At 39.8% G+C, this 21590-nt stretch overlaps 1 protein-coding gene across 4 annotated transcripts in view; it reads left to right on the top strand.

Moving 5' to 3' along the window:
* LOC136847636 (plasma membrane ascorbate-dependent reductase CYBRD1-like) overlaps positions 1-21590 on the top strand; it is a 187840-nt gene that overhangs the window by 7124 nt on the left and 159126 nt on the right. The window contains exon 1 of one of the 4 annotated variants that reach the window (XM_067119351.1): positions 1587-1697. The exons of 2 other annotated variants lie outside the window; for them this stretch is intronic. The gene's annotated coding sequence lies outside the window, so the exon portion shown is untranslated. Of the gene's footprint in view, positions 1-1586; positions 1698-21590 lie in introns of those variants that run through there. One more of the 4 variants, XM_067119352.1, reaches the window with a different exon arrangement.

Genomic DNA, 21590 nt, shown 5'->3' with positions numbered 1-21590 from the left:
TCAGACTGAGCGTGCCTCTGCGAATGGGGGGGAAAAAAGCCAAACTTCGTATGAGCTGCTTCAAAGTTTTGCTGATTTTTTTCTTACACTTACGGAACAAATGATCCTGAAAGTATGTATATAATAAATGCTCTGTAATACACACATGATATTAATTGCAGAAAGGCATTCTAACAACACACCACCTCGAAATGAAGGTTAATTAGGAAGAAAGGTATAAAACGGGGCGATTCTTTCTTGTCCCTTCAACCCCTATATTTTTCTTACCCCATTTAACTATATATATATATATATATATATATATATATATATATATATATATATATATATATATATATATATATATATATAATATTCTGCTGTTTGACCTCTCTGCAGTATTTGAGCAGAAATGAGGCTACAGGACTCCCAAACTAAGAGTGCCTGGTGAGACTCTCCCTGTTGGATAGGTCTCTAATACTAACTTATAAGCTGTTAGGAACGGTTAAATTTGAACACAACAACTACCTCCTGCCCGCTCCTCGCTCTACTTTCCACAGAGAAGCTTTTCCCTGGCTTTGTCTAGCTTCTTTTTGTTTTGATTATATTTCTGCTCAAATACTGCAGAGAAGTCGAACAGCAGAATATTTATATATATGTATATATATATATATATATATATATATATATATATATATATATATATATATAAAAAATTGTGATAATAATAATACCTTCTTAAACGCTCGAATTCTTCAGACTTTTTGGATACGCTTGTTATTCAAAAGCCAGAGATCCAAATGCAAGAAATGGAGGAATTCTGATGTCCGTCGCTGGATTTGAACCCTCATCCAAAGTATCAAAACAAGGTCGCGTTACCGACGAGCATTTGGACCTCAGCCTTAGTAGTGGCAAGCGCATCCATAGGTGTCAAGAATTCGAGAAGCTAAGAGGGCAGAATAGTTGTTTCACTTGCATATGTATGTGGAAAAAATGGCCAGTACAATATATATATATATATATATATATATATATATATATATATATATATATATATATATATATATATACATACATACATACACACACATGTATATATACATGTGTGCATGTGTGTCTGTTCTTTGTGTCTGTGTATACATGCAAGTATATAAAAACTATAAATCGACAAATGATTGCTATTGCTAAAGATTATATATATATATATATATATATATATATATATATATATATATATATATATATATATATATATATATATATATATATATATATACATACATATACACATACACATCATATATGTGTGTGTGCTTGTAAAATATATTTAAACTATAAATTGTCAAATAACTGCTAAAGATTATTTGTCAGTCAAAACAAAACAAAAGTTGCATAAGCTAATAGTTGCAGTAATGATGTACATTCAAGTCCCATATAAAATGAACGTTACAGATGATTAATTAGAAGGAAACGACCGATTAAGAAAGAGGTGAGAGTTAGAAAGAAGAGGCGAAAGAGAGCCAGAGAGAGTAAGAGAGGGAGAGAGAGCACGCGTGAGTGAACTAACATGAGAGCCAGAGCGTGAGCTCAAGAGAAAAAGAGAGAGAGAGAGAGAGTCCCACTAGAGCCGAGTCGTCAGTAGGCAACTCGGCCTTGTGAGAGTTCGGTCGTTGAGTGTCGGTAGTCGAAGGGAGTCCATTCCTTCACACACAGCAGAGGTTTGCCTTATTTTGTCCTCCTGCATTCGTCAATCGAAAATCATTTGGCGACCAGTCTGCCTTCGGCTCCGACCGACACTCGGCTTCGGTGAATCTTGTCATTGCCTGTCCGGACAATATGGAAACCGCATTTGTGTTCTATTTACAAAAATTGAATCTTTTTGAAGGAAAGTTTGACCTCCAGTGAAAAATGTTACGTGGCGCTTGTTTGTCAAAAATATCTGGTCCGTCGGAAATTAGTTTTAGCAAGGTGTTTGTGATATTTACAGCGATTTCAGTTGCAGAGTGGCAAGTAAAGAGACAAATAAAAAATAAGTAGTTGAGGAAACTTTAGTGTGTGTGAACTTTGGCGAAACGACTAAAGCTTTCCACTGCTGAACTTGGCGTATCTTCATTGATATTCGCAGCATGGATATTCAAGGAAGAATTTGCCTTACCAGTTGCAAGGTAATAATACCTTGGCTGAGATTATATATACGTGTGTGTTTTATCTGCCACCATTTCTACATTGTTTAGCGTCTCGAGCAAAGTGCCCAAACGGGATGATACTACTGCAACTGGATAATGTGATCACGCAGGTGAATTTGACCCCTGAAGACAAGATCAGACACTCCAGTCACTGCCCTTGGAACAAGATTTGTCTTTTCATCTACAGGATAGTTCTCTCTCTCTCTCTCTCTCTCTCTCTCTCTCTCTCTCTCTCTCTCTCTCTCTCTCTCTCTCTCTCTCTCCCCCTTTATTGTTTTTTGATATATAATTGCCTGTCTGATTTATTTACTGATGCATCCGTATGCCTTGGTCTAATGTATCTGAAAATCGATTACCGCTAAGATCACCTGGATCTGCCGTTGTTTACGATCATAAGTTGTTAACCAAACGTCGTCTCCCCATAAAGGGGTTGGCTCCAGGTTTTGGCCTTTCGGTTTTCAGCAAGTCTTTTGAGATGTCGTTCATGGATGGCGTGTTAATTCAACCAGTCAGCTTTATAAATGTCAGCCATTATGTCCCGTTTTAAAATCTGAATTCGTGGCGCTGCATGTTTCAGGACGCGCCTTTCGTTCTTGTGAGCGTGTCAAGAAATTGACTCGTAGTCGAAGACCTTAGCCGTTGCAACGCCATACCGCACAAACGTATCAGTCAATCGTAGGCCAGGTCAATCTTTCCGGCGTTGTGGCCCACGACAGCCCTGCCCTACCTAGCTCCTGCCCACCTCTCAGATGCCGCCCCCACCGGTGCCTCACCTGATTGCACTCGACACACCCATGGATTGTCCTCACCCTCCCATCACCTGGTCCCAAGCCGCGAGTATCTCCCTCCACTTGTGGAATACTGTACAGTATTTCCTATGCCGCGAGATACAGTTGAGCCTTGCGTCAAGGTGCAAGGCCGTCGAGACCATTAACTTGGTAAGCAAGCTTCCTCAGAACAGCAGCTTCATTTTGGGAGGAAATGAAAAGGGAAGGAGGGAAAAATCAGAGGTCAGTCAGCAAGCAGATCATCGTAAGATGCTCACGGTCAGTGTGATTACGGTGACCTCTCATGTACATACTGTACATGAGGGTTATCGCATGAACGAAGCCTGCAGTTGGAAGCACTAAACCAGTGGTTCTCAGTCTGTTTTGAGTGATGACACCCTAACTAATGTAATCATTACCGTGGCACCCATTCTTCACCGTCCCGCCATATCGCATGAATTAACTTCTTATTTAATGAATAAAATTATTTTCCATACTACATATATATATTTATATATATATATATATATATATATATATATATATATATATATATATATATATATATATATATATATATATATATATATATATATATATATATATACATATATATGTGTGTGAACGTATTAGAGTAGACACACCGACAATAATTATATGAAGACTTCTGCAAACCTTTTTTTTTTTTTTTTTTACAAATGTTCATTGTGATGATCTAGGCAAGACAAAATTCATGACAATCTTGCGGCACCCCTAGGCACTGTCTGTGGCACCCAGTTTGAGAATCACTGCGCTAGACAGACAGAAGACAATGCAATAGACCCGCTGGGCCACCGATTAATCGAAACTGGATCCCAGAACTTTACAGGTAATAATTAGGTGAAAATGTGATTCTTCGGCTATTGTTCAAAGTCTTCCGATGGCAAAGTAAAGGAGAAAAGAAAAGCCAGGACCGAACTTGAAAACCCGGATAGAGCATCATTGTCTCGGCAAATCAATCGACGCGATCACCGCGACGTGAACATTCTGCTTTGTAGAGGTCGAGTAGGATTTCACGTCGACGAATCGTCATTTCTTCATCGGTGCGCACCAACAAGTAATTGTCCCCGGGGAATTTTGGGGGATCTGGCGGTCACTCAGTGGATGATTCCCCAAGTTTCAGCGAAATCCGTTCATCCATTCGCGAGATCTCGTCAAAGGAAAGGCAAACTGGCATTTTTGGAAGCATGACCTAATGTCAACATTGTTGGTTGGCTGTTGAGGGGAGACGTCCTCTGCACTCTGTGGTTCCTTCAAGTCTGGCGTCCCTCCTTTTCAGCCTCTTCTCTCGCTTCCTTCCTGTCCTTTGTGGCCCTTCTGTGCACTTGAGTTCCTCAAGCCTCAACACCCCCCCCCCCATAAGTTTTCCTCTTAGTGCACCTGTCCTCCAGGTTCTCCATGCTAGCTCATTAGCACTCTATTCACTTTCTCCCCTTTATTTCCTTCGTCTATTTTTCGCCGTTTTGAGCTCTTGCTCCTTTCGGCTGCATGTTTTCTGACGGACGTATTCGAATGATCTCATCTTCTTTCTCTTTGGTTTTAGTCTTTGCATAAAATTTTTTCTCTGTTTTTCAGAGAGGGAATGACCACTAGAATCGAAGATGCGGGACGGATATTCTGTTTCTCTTGTCCAATTTACAGTCGTTCCTTTTCTTTGGGGTTAGATGCATTACGCTTCTCCATTTCAGCACAAACTGACGGACAGAAAAATGACTTAAGGGAAACGGAAGGCGACACACAGAAAACTAATAAGTGGTAGATATTCAAACACTTGTGTAAATATGCAAAAAGGAACTAAGTTAAAATAGTTTTTTTTTTTTTTGTAGAAAGCATTGCTATTAAATGCAGAGCGTGAAAAGAAAGTAGAAAGGTCGATAAATGAAGGTATGAAAGAAAAACGAAGAATATGAGGGGTGAGACGTTTATGTGAGAGAGCGATTTGTAGCCATTGACGCCTCTGCTCCAAGACTCACCTGACGAGTTGCAGCAGGTGCCAGGTGTGACTTAACCCGTCCCCGTCCCTCTGGGTGTTAGTTTCCCTTCCTCCCTAATTCACTTAAGCTGCCTCCTCTGCCTGCACTTCTCGATCATTATCACCTGCTCCCTTTTTGGTTTCTTTATTTGACAACTGTTGGAGACTGGAGCCGCAGCTGATTTGGAGAACCGCATCTGATCTTTCCTGCAAAAAACTACATAAATTCTTAACAAGTTCTTCGTCTTAATCAATCGATTGTTCTGCCATATATTTTTTTTTACGTGGTAAAGGCTGCCTCTCGATTATACGATATTGTGTGCATGTGGTCAATTTTTCCCACTAGATTTTGTCATTTCGGTCTGCTTTGATTCTTTTGGGTGGGGCGGGAGGCGGGGGACGAAGGGAAGGCCGTTTCGAACGTCACTTTGTTTTCCCGGGGAAGGTTGTGGAGAAGGAAGGAAGGCGCTGTTGAATTTCACTCCCTTTCAAATCTGGGAAGTTTGAAAACACTGAGTTTACATTTTTTATACCGTAGCATCAGCGCGAGACTAAGCTAACCTCTGAATTATTTTTTGAATCTGTCGAGTGTAGTACAGTACAGTTTACCGGCGGTCATTCCACCTGCTTTGCAACGAGAATTTGGGTTTCCTGACATCCTTCGGGACTATTCTGGGAAAGGCACAACGATGTCGCGGAAACCGTGAATCTGTTTCAAAAGGGCACTGCTGCTGCTTCGAATCCTTACCGACACCTTTTGGAAGCTACAACAAACACAAAAACGGTTCTCAACACATAATGAAGCAAGAAACTCTTAAGACTATTTTAGTATTTTGTTTTGGTACATATGAGAATGATGACTTCAAATTATTGTCCACTGGTGTCGAGGATCCTACTTATATTTTGTAAGATCCGTTATGACATTTGGTGATCGATAATGTCGGATTACGAAATCGATAACCTTTTTCCTAGATGCATGCAATCAAGAAATTCCTTTAGAAAGTCTTTATTTATTTCGTACCGTCTCCCTTTTCCGACTTTTATTTTTCCCTATATTTCTATAACCTTCCCTTTTGGAAGAGGCTGGGTTTTTGCCTCTTCTTTGACTGACGCTTTTCCTTCTCCATAGCCCTTCTTTTTGTTGAGGGCTGACGTTTTGGTATTGTTCACCTAAAAACAGAAGCCGTTTTTTCTGGGCCTTCATAGGGATATGCCTGTGAATTTTGATGGCTTGCCATTGGTATGCAGCTTCTGTGCTGAAGGCTCCCACTTTCAGGAACTGGATTTCCTCTGCAGGCCTTTCTACATATCTTATGTTTTATTTTTATATTTATCTATTTTTTATTTATTTTGCTTTTTTACATGCGATCAATTTCATTTGTGATTATTAATTCATACGATATATTATATATATGTACACACACACACACACACACACACACACATATATATATATATATATATATATATATATATATATATATATATATATATATATACATATATACAGAACCCAAAGTTATTACGATCTCATGATTCCATCACACGTCAATGAGATCTAATATCACGTTCAGGTTTTTAGTACTTTTAAAGTCTCGCTTAAGTCATCGAATGTAGTTTCAGAAGGCCAAAATCTACTCGACTGATGTATAATGATTATGGATATTAATTTGTAGGGGATTAAATTCAATCCTGCTGGTTTTTTATAGGACTCTAAGGATTGTTGAGACTTACCGCAAAGTCATGATGGATTAAACGTTCTCTCTCTCTCTCTCTCTCTCTCTCTCTCTCTCTCTCTCTCTCTCTCTCTCTCTCTCTCTCTCTCTCTCTCTCTCTTGAATATTCTCACGATGACTCTCACCTCTTTCTCTCTCTTACCCAAACATTCTCTCTCTCTCCGTTTATTCTGCTTTGCATAATGCCGAAAGGGCTTAGTCTTTCAGTCATGAAATCTCTTTCCTGGAATGTTAGTGTTTTGAGGGGAATCCCCGTCGATTTGGAAATCTGAGAGGTCAGAGGCCATCCATCGCGACCCTTTCCTTCACTACACCCTCTTCAGTGTGGGAAGTGATACTATGAGAACGATCGTGAACAGAAATATAACTTTTGGTATGAAGTTGACAGCATTAGGAAACAAGTCTTTCCGATATCACGTCAGTCAGCTGAGGCTAGAATACTGAATTTCCGAAGGTAAAGGTCAAAAGTCAAGTTCATAGTTTGGAGCATAGAAGAATTTGGGATAAAGGTCAGAACAAACAAATCTATGATTTCCCCTCCTGACCTTTGTATTTCATCATCAGAATCGAACACACGCGTAAAACAACGGTCCAGTGGTGCTGTAGAATCGAGGATAAAACGTTCAGATTGAGAACAAAATAATTGTGGAGTCGAAATATCAAAGGTCAAGGTCACAAAAAGTAGGTATGAGGGTAAGACATTAGTTTTCTATTGGGATTTAACATTAACAACATCTGACGAAAGAAAAAAAGGAATGGGAATTCACCTCCGAAACCCCTTCCTCATTCATTTCTTTTTCCCAGAACTTAGAAATGGAAATGACTCTGACTTATGACCAGAGCTGGTATTGTCACTGTCAGGTTGGACATATTTTTGTTTATGTCAAGTGATCCACTTACTGTTGTCAGCCTGAAATTCTCTCTCTCTCTCTCTCTCTCTCTCTCTCTCTCTCTCTCTCTCTCTCTCTCTCTCTCTCTCTCTCTCTCTTGCCAAGATAGTATTGTTGCCTTTTATTTTTTTATAACAGCTGCATGTCCGCGTTGAAGTTCTGTATCCCGGTTCTTATGACGTCCCTGGAGGCGGGTGATTTCCCTTATGACCTCACCCAAGGCAGTTGATCTCTCTTGTGTCCTCACCAAAGGCAGGTGATTTCCCTTATGACCTCACCCAAGGCAGTTGATCTCTCTTGTGTCCTCACCAAAGGTAGGTGATTTCCCTTATGACCTCACCCAAGGCAGTTGGTCTCTCTTGTGTCCTCACCAAAGGCAGGTGATTTCCGTTTGGCCTCACCCAAGGCAGTTGGTCTCTCCTGTGTCCTCACCAGAGGCAGGTGATTTTCCTTATGACCTCACCCAAGGCAGTTGGTCTCACTTGTGTCCTCACCAAAGGCAGGTGATTTCCGTTTGGCCTCACCCAAGGCAGTTGGTCTCTCTTGTGTCCTCACCAAAGGCAGGTGATTTCCGTTTGGCCTCACCCAAGGCAGTTGGTCTCTCTTGTGTCCTCACCAAAGGCAGGTGATTTCCGTTTGGCCTCACCCAAGGCAGTTGGTCTCTCTTGTGTCCTCACCAAAGGCAGGTGATTTCCGTTTGGCCTCACCAAAGGCATTGATTTCCTCTGACCTTAATGGAGGTAGGTGATTATTCCTCATGCCTTCGGTGGGGGCAGGTGATTTCCCCTTTCATAACCTCACTTGATGCAAGTGATTTCCCATATGACCACAATGGAGGTAGGTGATTTCCCCTCTTATGACCTCGCTTGAGGCAAGCGATTTCCCATATGACCTCAATGGAGGTAGGTGATTTCCCCTCTAATGACCTCGCTGGAGGCAAGTGATTTCCCTTATGACCTCAATGGAGGTAGATGATTTCCCCTCTTATGACCTTGCTGGAGGCAAGTGATTTCTGTTATGACCTCAATGAAAGTAGGTGATTTCCCCTCTTATGACCTCACTATAGGCAAGTGATTTCCTTTATGACATCAATGGAGGCAGGTGATTTCCCCTCTTATAACCTCAATGGAGGAAAGTCATTTCCCTTATGACCTCAATGGAGGTAGATGATTTCCCTTCTTATGACCTCACCAGGGGCAAGTGATTTCCCTTATGACCTCAGTGGAGGTAGGCAATTTCCCCTCTTATGACTTAGCTAGAGGCAAGTTATTTCCTTTATGACCTCAATGGTGGTAGGTAATTTCCCTCTTATGACCTCACTGGAGGCAATTGATTACCTTTACGACCTCAATGGAGGTAGGTGGTTTCCCCTCTTATGACCTTGCTGGAGGGAAGTGATTTCCCTTATGACCCCACTGGAGGTAGGTGATTTCCTCTCTTATGACCTTGCTGGAGGCAGGTGATATCCCATTTTATAACATCACTGGAGGCAAGTCATATCCCTGATGACCTCAATAGATATAGATGATTCCCCCTCTTATGGCCTCGCTCTAGGCAAGTGATTCCCCTTATGACCGCAATGGAGGTAGGTAATTTCCCCTCTTATGACCTCGCTGGAGGCAGGTGATGTCCCCTTTCATAACCTCACCGGAGGAAAGTGATTTAACTTACCAGCTGGTTGCAGTACCTTTCGTTAAATCCTGTTGCGTCTCTGTTTACTTGGGCAGTGGGGTTATCTGACTGTGGCGCTGCAGCCACGGTACAGAAGGGTATGGCGTTGGGATCCTTTTTCCAAAAAGACTTGTTGACATCCGTAAGACCAGTACCATCTAAGGCAAGATATATATATATATATATATATATATATATATATACATATACATACACACACACATATGTACACATGTATGCTATATATTCGTAAACACACCTTTTATAGGTCTTTTGTACTAAAACTAATGCTCAGCTGCCTAATTGAAATCTTTGCTAGTATTATGTAGACAAATTTGACTTTTTTTTTTTTTGGTGAGCTTTAAGCGGAAGACGATTCCCTTTTTTTTTTTTTATTTTATTTTACGGCAGCGTTGATCTAATAAGCTTCACCTTTTGGGTTGATCGTTCCTTAGCCCTTCACTTGCAAAATAAGTGTTCAGTGCAGGAGACGAAACCCGTACGAATATAAATGAGATGGCTAACATACAATGAGCTCTTGACATCTCGATTTCTTAATGTTTATGGTAGGAATTCCACAGAAAATAGTCAGTTAGGATTTGTTATTTTCAGCAGGTAACGTACCCGTAACTAACAAAGACTGCCAGTGGGGGGTTTAACAAATTCTCGCCTTTCGCAAGACTTCATATACTTACCAAAAGGTTATTTCGTGTCTGTTTCGGATTTTTCGTCATGCTGTTGATATAACACGATCGTCTTTGAATGTCAGTTTTATCCCAGTATCTCCATCTAAGTGCTCTGATCGTTGCCATTCTTATTCCAGTGGTGGTAACCAGGTCATATACTGTACAGTAGTCGAAAAGTTCTTGTTAGTCCGTTTTACAGGTGCTCCCGTTCATCAGGAAATTTCCACCTACTTACTGTAAGTTTCTTGAAGTGGTGAAAGCAATGTAGTCGAGAGCTTTTGTATGCTTATTACATTCTCCAAAGAGGTTATGGTTTTAGGTCTGCTTGCCTGTTGTGTGTTTATTTAGTTGTATCTTTGGCAGCAGGATGAGCCGAAAAGTTTTGGATGGTCCTTATGAAAATTTGATTAAAGGTGGACCTCTTTAGAGGCTATAAGTGGCTGGATTTTGGCAGAGATAAGATAAGAGCGTAACTCTTGTAGGAGAAAGGGCATTGTTCTATGGTGTCTAGTGGGTGAGGGTGGAAATGACTGTTCAGCCTTGGCCGAGGCTTGCGCTCATCGAATGTTCTTGCTGTGTTGGAGTTTTACGATGTCAGCTGCCCATGAGGTAAGGTCTTTCATTTCCTTTACTTTCGGACTGTGGACACTCCGGCGCCGCGCTAGTACGGATGATAGCACTCGAAAATTGAAGACTGAAATCTTCCATTAGAATGCCATACCTACCTTGCATGGCATCCTTAGATATTGTATGGAATGGCGTTGGTTCATTTATTACTTGGTCTCACTTTTATTAGTTTTCGGTTTAACTTCCAAAATTTCCTGTTTTTTTTTTCTTTTCTTTTTTATCCTCTTACGGAAATATTTAGTAGTTTCCGTAAATGATAACAACCTAAGATCACGTTGGCCTTTTATGCCTCAGACTTATCTTATAGTCTTGTTCCCCTCTTTTTCTTCCACATTGTGTTTTTAGTAGTAACCCAAAGACGGTCAAAGAATCAGTCATCCAACTCAGGCTCTGTATGGTGAAATCAGAAAAGAATAGAATGCCGAAAGTAAAAGCAGATTCAGCGTGGTATTTTTCTCAAGTGTAACTGATATTAAAACAGTGAACTTTCACGTGGCCCCATTCAGACTAAAACTAGTTGCAAGTTCCTGTTAAGTATATCTTAGTTTAACCAGACCACTGAGCTGGTTAACAGCTCTCCTAGGGCTGGCCCGAAGGATTAGATTTATTTTCACGTGGCTAAGAACCAACTTGCCAGGGGAAATGTCATGCCTTGTGATATCAGTTACATCTTATAAGAAAGCCGAGGTGGATTGATGTTCATTTGTACGAAGTACAATGATATAGGGGGATCGAAATATAATGACAGTTGTCACTCCTTGCATTCCTTGAATGACGCTTCTGTTAAGTAGGTCAGATGAAAATGTTTCTTCGTCTTCCCTCTTACCGCGTCTTTTACTCCATGGTAAGTGTCTTGGTCAACCTACTTTCATTTGAAACGTTTCCTTATTATCCTCTGGGTTCCTAGTTAGGAACCTGTGCACGTGCTCTCTTCTTTACTCCTCTTCCCATGATTCTCCTTTATTGTTCACTCTTCCACATACCTGCCTTTTTTTTACTTTTTCTTCTTGCCACATTTCCTTTCATGCGTGACGGTGATGAGGACGTTTGAAGTCTATCGTTGGACTGTGTTTTCCTTTGTTCTGGACATCTGCCTTCAAAGGAGGCGTTCCTCTCAGACTTCAGAAGAGGTTGATCAAGAACGTTCTTCTCAGACCACAGGGCTGGTTTTCGCTGGGTGGGAAGGCTTGCTTGAAAAGCAGCAAAAAAAAAAAAAAAAATTTTCTCTGTTGTGTCTTACTCATTAGAGACTATCCATGATAAAAGATTGTTTTTTGAACGATTCGGTCATTTTTTGTTCGTTGAAACGCTGCGTAGATTTGCCTAGAAATGGTTTCATTTTCACAGTTCTCCCTGACTTTCTCACTAACCAGATTATGCCTGTCCTTTATGTTGCTTATTTTTGTATATTTTCGAGAAATGTTCAAGTGTCTGTGTATATATGTACACACACATACACACGCACGCACATAATTTAGTAAGATTTATCAAAGGTAAGATTCTGGGATTAAAACGTGGCAAAGTTTCAAAATGAGTTGAAGTTGCCTAGGTTGCAACAACGAAGTTTGACTGAGGTCTCCTTCCTGCAAGGTTTCCCATTTGATCCACTTAAATTTAAATGATCAAAACTGGAATTTGGAAGTTGATAAGAGTACTGTGATTAATACGCACCTGAATGTCGATTTGGATCATAAATTCATTGCTGCCCTAAAGATCCCTATATTAATTCAAAGTCCCGAATTGATATCGATTGTCCCTCTAAACACATATTCCCCAAAATTATATTTAAATTCTCAAACATTAGGTAAAATTGCTTTTAATTATACGAAGGTTGCTAAAAACTTAAACATTAATGATGCAGATGATATTCGTTGGTCACGTGCACAGAGGAGATTTGATTTAAAGATGATTTCCATTAGCATGTGATTCCAGGCAAATCAGAAAGTCTCAGTCGTGATAATCTTATCTATATTTTGAAACAAGGGTCTGAATTTAGTCCTTTAAAAATTAAATAAAAACAAAATTATTACTAATATAGGTACCAGAATTAATGAATATATATATATATATATATATATATATATATATATATATATATATATATATATATATATATATATATGTGTGTGTATATATAAATTTCATATAAATTTAGTATACAGAATGGTGAATTTTTCGAATAGAAAATTAAACTAATTAAAATGATTATAAATGAAATGAATAACAGTTCAAGTAGCTTTCCATGTAACATGAAGTTGAATAATAAAGTGAGGGCTATTCAGAGTAAATATGTGATATTGCCAATAGATCAGACTAGTAGTAATTTTGGCATCGTATGTAAAAATGTCTATGCTCAAGTTTTACTCTTAGAATTTGAATCCCGTAACAACTTTGAGAGGCACAGTATGACCAAAAAGACATTTGTCAATTGTTTGTAGACAGGCTTAGGTCATATAAAGTAGTGTCTGCCTCATATGATTCATATTTCGTGTCTGCCACACCAGAATTTCATGAAAGCCCTCTACCATTTAGATGTATAATGGCCTCAGCAAACGGCATTCACAAAGAGATGAATACTATACCTTATTGTAGATAAGCTTTATAGTATAATTGATGATACCCATGATAATGGCTGGACCATTAGAAATAACAGTAAAGTACTAGATAGAAGCATTTTACATTCCATGTTCACATAGTGAATTAGACAATACTTGGCGTTTGTAGCACTTATATTTATGAATATAAAAAAGTCACGGGTGTAGCCTAAAGTGACAAATACGTATATGGATATATATACATTATATATATATATGTATATATGTGTGTGTGTGTGTTTGTGTGTATGGGAAAGACGAAAATCACAGATATGTAGCTCATTGTATTTAATGCCAACAGCTGTTACAGCCATTAACTCATAACGTTCTTCAGGTATATACTGGTTTTTCACGGGGACGACACTTCAGTATGTATGTGAGTACATTAAAAAACGGCACCAACAAAAAACGGAAAATGTCACAGACCAGGATAGTTCTCCATGAAGCCTCGTAATACTAGACTCAGGCTCCATCGAGAGTGCTAGTGGCCAGAAACGCAGTTTTGTTTCTGCTGGAGGGGAAGACAAAATCTGGAGACACCTGAACATTAAGAGTAATTTGCCCCATCTAATATTCACAGCTACGGCAACCACAAGCTGTGTGTAGCCACCCACTTGGTGAACCACTTCAGTGTCTCTGAGAAGGTTAGTTAGAGGTGGCTTCTTCTTGTGCACATCCACAAAATGCTGGTGTATGGCCCCATTGTTTGTATGGGCTGGAAGTCTTGTCTTCACAGTAGTGATCGTGTGCCCGACATATATTATATCGAGAAGCTACACACCTCCGAACATTTCAATTTGCAAACCATGTTGATCTTTGGTTCGTTGGGTTCCCCAGGAGTGCTGCCTCTCATCGCAAGCGCAGCTGCCTAGTTTGGCCAACTGGAGGCTTTAAGCAATGCTTTCTCAAAGGTCTCCTTCAGTGTCAACCCCCCATATGATGATCCTCTGAAGACATCTGATGTCTGTCTGCAGAGGCCTATTTTGTGGTGAATTGTTATTGATTTTGTATTGCTTTTTCTGGTGTTCACAGCTTTCGTGTGGAACCCTTCCATTTTCTAGGTGCTGCAGTAAGAGAAGGCCCGGCCCCTCTAATGTAGGCGCCAGGGGGACAGTAGAAGGAAACAGATAAATGGTTGGGAAAATATCGGCATCTGACAGAGGAAGGAGGAGCCCTAAAGTTTCTTTTTGGGAGAATTCTTTTTATATCCATCAGTTACGTGACAGTCTACTAGGCTATAAGCTCCTATTACCCCTTTTACGGCTTTTTAACGTCTGCCTGATAACTCCTTGCCAACTCATCTAGCATCTTTATATATATATCTCTCTGCTGGTTGTTTAAGTCCAGAGGACCACACTAGCATTTTATTTGCTTTAATAACTTACCACATTTACAGGCCACCTTTGGGCGAGGGTGTGTGTTGGCTTACAGCTGGCTTAATCTAAACCATCTAACCAGTACAATGCCGTTGTTAACGGCGCAACGACTACTCCCTTCCTATTTCTTAGTGGTGTTATTCGGGGTTCCATTTTCTCTCCTGTGTACGTTTCTTACTCGAACGGCTCACGTGGTTCACCCATCTTCACATCACACATTTAGTTCTGTAATGATAAAACAGACATAAGACCATTGGCCTCTCAGGCCAGGCCTTCAGATTTGCAAAAGTCAGAACGCGGTGTAACACTGTATACCTGCGAAGTACTTGCTGTGGAATGTCTGAACTCAGAAAGCACGTAATATCAGTACAGGGAATATGTGCAAAATTTGCTGTTTGAGTGCGTGATCAGAAATAACATGAACAAATTAGCAAGTATTGAATTTAACGAGAAGCGTCTCCGCCTCCATTTTATGGTTATAATTTTAATGGCATCTCTCTCTCTCTCTCCTCCTCCTCTTCCTCTTCCTCTTCTTCTTCTACTTCTAGCAGTACTGAAAATAGCGCATTCTACTTGTCTAAAGTAGTCTTCTTTCCTAATAATAATCTTACTCTGAAAGTCATCTGTTGTTGTAAAACTTCTCTTATTTCCTTTCCGGATATTTAAAGTAGAGACGTTTAAGGGCATGTGTGATGTACTGTAGTTACGATGGAAGACACCCATATGTATGACTATTGAATGTTTATATATACAGTAGATATATGTATATATATACTAGCTGACCAACCCGGCACTGCCCGGGAAAACTGAATGACAGTCGATCATTTACCTTAGAAAGGAAGTGACCCATGGTTTGGTTTTCATTAACATGTGTATTTAAAGCAATTCATTCTAGACAGAATTATTAATCACAGGAAAGAAAAGCATTTTCAATGATAGTACACATACTTTACATGACAAAAGAATTCAGAGGAGATGCAGGAACATTTTTCTAAGCCTGGCAGCAATTCCAGTCACGCTACTCGACCCGACACTGAGCGAGGAAGTGTATGAACCTATGTTCCCGACACTCCACGTTTCATACCAGTTCAAAATGCTTTCCCGTGGCTGCGTCTTTGTCAGGACCCAGGGACGTCATTTCAGATTCTTGAGGTTGGGGGGGCGAAGGTGGTTTGGCGAGTGAAGCGAGCCTAATCACCTGGGGGTTTTTGATTTTGAGCTATTTTATGTGCTTTTGAAGCACATGAAATAGATAGATAGACAGATATAACTTAAAGTGATGAACATTTGAATTTCCGTAGGAATAATGGAAAACCAGCTGCTGTTACTTCTTGGGGCTTAGTGGGGTGAGGGGGGGTAAGTTGAGTCTTGGGGGGGCAGTTGCTCCCCCCAGTCCCCCCTAAATGACGCCCCTGCCAGGACCCGCAGTATATTAAGTACCCTGGAGGGCATGGATACGGGTTTAAAACCTACGCGAAAGCCTTTCTTGGGTCAACTGAGGGCCATGTGCAAAATTTCGTCCAGATTCGTCAAACGGTTCGGATTTCTATAGAGCACAAGTTTACAAACATAGTTACATTCAAGTATATATAAGATAATATATATAAGTTACTTGATATATAGATATTACCATGCTTGTATGAAATCATTAGTAATTAGCTTTCATTAATAAACCTAGCAACATATGCAGTAAACGAGCTTATTTATTTATTTTGAATGTAAACAATTCTTGGATATATGCAAATATACCTTTCGATATGTATATATTTTGTTAGTGTTTTCGTAGTTATGTTTTGTACCGAACGGTTGTGCCAAAAAATGAAAAAGAAAATGAAATGAAAATAGAAATCATCTGTAACACAACAATTCTGGGATGGCTGCCACCTTCGGCACAACAGATCTAGCGTAGAGTTCGGCTCACCTTTTGAAAAATCCGCATCAAGTCATCTTATTCGTAAAGCTTTTATATGAATGGCGTGAACCTGCTTGGAGTTGCTCAAACTCTCTCTGACCACTTACTTCAGGTAAAAATAAAACGTACACGAATATGTGATAAAACTCTTTGTATGAAAGAATCTTTATTAGTTTTAGCACATGTTCCACAGTCAAGAGATCCTTTCACTTTATCAAAGGAATTTGCAATTTTTTTTTTGGGGGGGGAGTGTTATTGAATGCGTCCACAAATTAAACTGGTAAGAAAGCAAGTTCAGCATGACAACATTCAAGGTCAAGGTCACAAAAGCCTATAGGTAGGATCGACGATTGTCAGTGCAGCAGAGGCAGTGCAAGGCAACGAAGCAAGAACGTCAAAGGACCACTAAGAAATACGTAATAAAAGACTGCTTAAAAAGGGAACCAGTATCCGGTACGCTCCACATCCGTGAAAATAAGAGAAGAATAAACTCCAACCGGACCGTTAATGGCATAAGCAGACCAGCACACACTCCCCTCATGCATGAGTTTGTGCGCGTGCGCACCTCAGTGTGTGCTTGAATGTTTGTCAAGGGGCTCCGATAGACTTCCAAGGTTATCAAGTATTATAGCTCGAAGCTATAATTTATGTGGCTTCATGTATATATTGTTGACAGAAAGTAGCGCTCTTATTGAACAGGGCATCGGCGCTCCCTCCCTTTTCAACCCATTGATTTTGCCAAGACCTTCCCAAGTTCTCTCCCGCTGTGTCGCTGCTTGGTCTTGCTACCTTTTTATTTTCCGTTCGGTGCTTTTCTCGTGATTGTGTGCTGATGATTTCTAACATATATATTTCTAACACACACACACACATATATATATATATATATATATATATATATATATATATATATATATATATGTATATGTATATTATTTATTTATATATATATACTGTATATATATATTATATATATATAAATATATATTATATATATATATAAAATATATATATATATATATATATATATATATATATATATATATATATATATATATATATATATATATATATATATATATATATATATATATATATATATATATATATATATATATATATATATATATATGTGTGTGTGTGTGTGTGTGTGTGTGTGTGTGTGTGTATATATATATACACATTATATATACACTGTGGAAGAAAATATTTGTGTCTGGCTCTTTCTTCGCTTGCAAGCACGGAGTGCTGCAATAGAGTTCTGTACTTCTGATTATGCATTCAGAGAGAGAGAGAGAGAGAGAGAGAGAGAATTGAGAACTTTCAAGCATAATTGCACTTCACACCAGAGTTTGTTGCTCCCATACCTTGGCCGTTTATAGCTTGCAGCATATTGATTCTATTGATAAAGAATACATGTTGGAAATCTAAATATTTGGACGATCCGTCAGCGGCTCCGTGCTGTCTGCTGGCGTGTGTGAGATATGAACGGTGTTTCGCGAACCAGGATGTGCTTGTCTTATTCTTCCCCTTAATGTTATTCTTACTTTAAGTTTTCGCCATCGTGAAGTGGGCCACTTAGGTAAGGTCATTCTCTACTTTTACTTTTCGCAATATCCAACCTTTCCCGCTTGAATAAAGTCGATGATCATTCTTTTAAAAGGGAAAGTCCGCGGGAGGAGCATTGCAAATAAAAGCCTGTCTGTAGCCCTTGCTTGACGGGCAAATGAGAAAAGAATGTTTTCTTCCATGCCTGTTTAATTCCGGCATCCTTCTTTGGAGAGACGTACATCTTCTTTCATCATCTTTTTTCTGTTTATTTTATTTTTTGCAAAGTACATGGCTCTTCCACTGGTCTACAAATGCGCTTTCATTTCTCTTCCATTTTTGTATGAATGAAGGCACGAAAGATTAGTGTGTACTCGTAGATGATGCTTCCATTTGGCACTGATTGTGCTGACGTGTTCATGTCTCTCCAACCTTGATAACTTTGTGATTTGCGTCTTTCACTCGAGGTCGTGTAAGGTGCAGATGCCTTTCCGCCCTCCTTCCTTTTGTAAATTTCCCGACGTTACTTAATTATTTCATCCTGCATCTTGACTCATTGTTTTGATCCCTACCAACGCTTCCTATTTGCTCTACCCCCAGTAAGTATAGAAATGTCTACGCAAAAAGCTCCCAGGTAGTCAGTCCGCTACTGTGAAAATTTGTTGTAGTGGATAGTGTTCTTTGTGTGTGATTACTGGCTCGGCCATTCAGGAGGTGAGAAGATAGAACAGTTCAACAACAACTCCATTCATATGACTTCCTCGCATTCTGTGTCAGTTGCGCGTCCCTTACAAGAATGGATACAACTCCCAGGCATACAAGAAGACTGCAGCTCTTTGAATTTTTCCACCTTTACCATAACATCTTTCCACTGGGTTTTTGTTTTAGTCCCGTGGCTGTTTTTTTCACATTTATAGTGTTTTATAATCCGTTTACTTGGTAGGATCAGGCAACTCGCGTTTGTTTGTTCTATCCAAGTCCAAGGCTCATGAAGAGAGAGAGAGAGAGAGAGAGAGAGAGAGAGAGAGAGAGAGAGAGAGAGAGAGGTAGGTAGGGTAGGATAGAGGTAGGAGTTTGTGTTCGCACTCAAGAGGTGGACAAGGAGGCGATAGTTATACTTGTTTCCGTTTAGTAAGTGTGGAGTTCCTGTAACTGGACAGTGCTTTTGACTTGCATCAGTTGTGGTAAAAATTGAGCTTTTGATTCTAGTTTCCTAGGCACCAAGATCATGATTAATGGTGGGTTTCCGCTGATTTATTTGTTTGTGTGGGTGTGCGTGTGTGTTTTGTGTGTATGTGGGAGAGAGAGAGAGAGAAAGTTGCAAGACATTACAGTGATCTCTCTCTCTCTCTCTCTCTCTCTCTCTCTCTCTCTCTCTCTCTCTCTCTCTCTCTCTCTCATACTTGAAGTAGTTACCCTGAACATAAAGTTACCTGTCTAAGAAACTAAACATTCATTGAAGTAAAAGTGATAAAAATGATGACGAAGAGAAAGCATAACAGCAAATTGAAAAGAGATGGGAAAGATTTATTTAATGCTTAATCATTGTCGTTTCTGGGCGTTATGAAAGCAAGAAGATGCAGAATTCGTAAGAAAAGATTCGAAGTAGGAAATAACCAGTGGTTAGAGCTCAAGTAGAACATAAGAAAGGAAATCAAGCTGCGGGACACCCATAGGAATTTAAGGAAGGCCTATGTCTTAGACCCCATAGAGTTACCAGCAGTGATGACAGATTGCTCCTCGTACCTCTCTGAAAGATATTAAATGCAAGTAGAAATGCTCATGTTGAGTTCGCTTTGAAAAATCTGCGTTGGTGGCACATTTGGATAAAGTACGTGATGAGCAGTATGAGTACAGCTAAGTGGCCTACTGGCCATTTTTTTTTCTTCTTACCTTTTTCCCCTACTTGGTGTGGCTTTGGACTTTAGAGAGTGTTAGTCTTTTGGGATGACGTTTCTGGGCCCATGCCCTTCTTCTACCTGGCTTCGATCTACCACAGTCGACTGATTACGAGAAGTGAGAGTCTGGCAGGTAGAAAAAAAAAAAAAGCTCGAAATGATCAAATCTGCTCTGGCACGGTGCACAGGAATATGCCAAGGGGATAGGAGACCGCCCTTTCTTCATCTAGAAACTGGTAACGCTCATTTGACCCATAGATGTCTCATGACCTGGGAACTCCAACCGTTTTCTGATGACGTTAGGTCCCATTGACTGTACGGCTATTGTTGGTCGAGTGTCCTAGCTTTGGGGACTTGAAAAGTTTCGTCTCGTAGTACCTCGATGGGGAGGGTAATTGCCCTCGTCCCAGGATATTCGGAAAAGATATTGTTTTTTGACACGAGCGGTATTGTTAAGTTTGTAGAGGAAGTTAGAGTTCTAAAAATTTTAATTTATATTTTATTTTTTATGAAAATATTCCTGAAGTATGTATGGTATGAGCGAACGTTTTAAAAAGTTTTTATCTTTTGGCCTTTATTATTTATTCAGGTCGTCAGTTGTCGAGAATTTCTCGACGAGATCTCTTGCCCGCTGTTCTGGGCCTGATACAGGTCTAAAAGAGACGCCGGCTCCGAACCAGCACTACAGGTGGTGGCTACGCAAACACTTGAGTTCATTTTTAAAAGTTTTACTACAAGAATTATACTATAACAGAAAAACACCTGAGCCATTGAACATCCGTTACTACAAACTAACCGCAAATTTACAACAGTGTTACGCTAACGCAAGATTTAGCTGGATTCATAACCAAAACGCACTGACAATGAACAAAAAAAGAATTTCTGGAACACGTGGGAACTGGCAATCAAGATTCAAAAAGGTTATCTTATTTCGTCGACACCAACAACCATAGATTTGGCCAAAACACAAGAATCAGCCAGTTGTAAAAGTCTCTGCTCAAGTCAAGAAAGGCTTAAAGCGCTGCAACTCGCCCGGGAATCAGTTGGCGAGGCAAACTTCCGAAGATCTGGACCACGACTGTGGTTCATTCTGTCTTCTGTTCTGAAAGTTCTTGAATGACCATTGAACGCAAGGGAGTGAATGAAAGCCAGTATTCCAAGGGAGGGAGGGAGGGAGAGATCTTCCCACAATCTCTCTTGGATGAACCGTGAACATAATTATAGTTACCGGCATCTGTCATCATTGTTTAGGTAATTGCTTTTATGTACTCTCCAGATGCCTATGAACGCCCAACTTGAGATGCATATTTTGTTATTGAAATGGTTTAAAACAAATTGTCATGAACTCGTAATAATCTATTATTACTATTGTTACTCATTTTTAAATGAATTATTACTGGAAGCTGTGGGGTGCAATCGTTTTCAAAAATATTCTACTCGTTTTCCAGCAAAAATGGAATAAAAACAATTAAACTGCCAAATCGATATTGCAATCCTACTTTTCATCCTACTCGAAAGGCTTTTTAACATATTCAGCGCCTTTACTGTCCCACATTCTGTTTATTGACAGCTTACTTAAAGTTCCTTCACTGTTACTTAGTATTTTCCATAACCTTGCCGGGTGGCAAACACCTGAGAGCTATGCTAGTGTTGCACCAACCCTGTTTTATTGCCAGGTTAGGTTGGGTTGGGTTAGATTAGGTTGGCCT

This window comes from Macrobrachium rosenbergii, chromosome 17 (assembly GCF_040412425.1).
Source record: "Macrobrachium rosenbergii isolate ZJJX-2024 chromosome 17, ASM4041242v1, whole genome shotgun sequence".
Taxonomy (NCBI): domain Eukaryota; kingdom Metazoa; phylum Arthropoda; class Malacostraca; order Decapoda; family Palaemonidae; genus Macrobrachium; species Macrobrachium rosenbergii.
The sequence above is the reverse complement of the archived record's forward strand: the minus strand, read 5'-3'. Positions and strand labels throughout refer to the sequence as shown.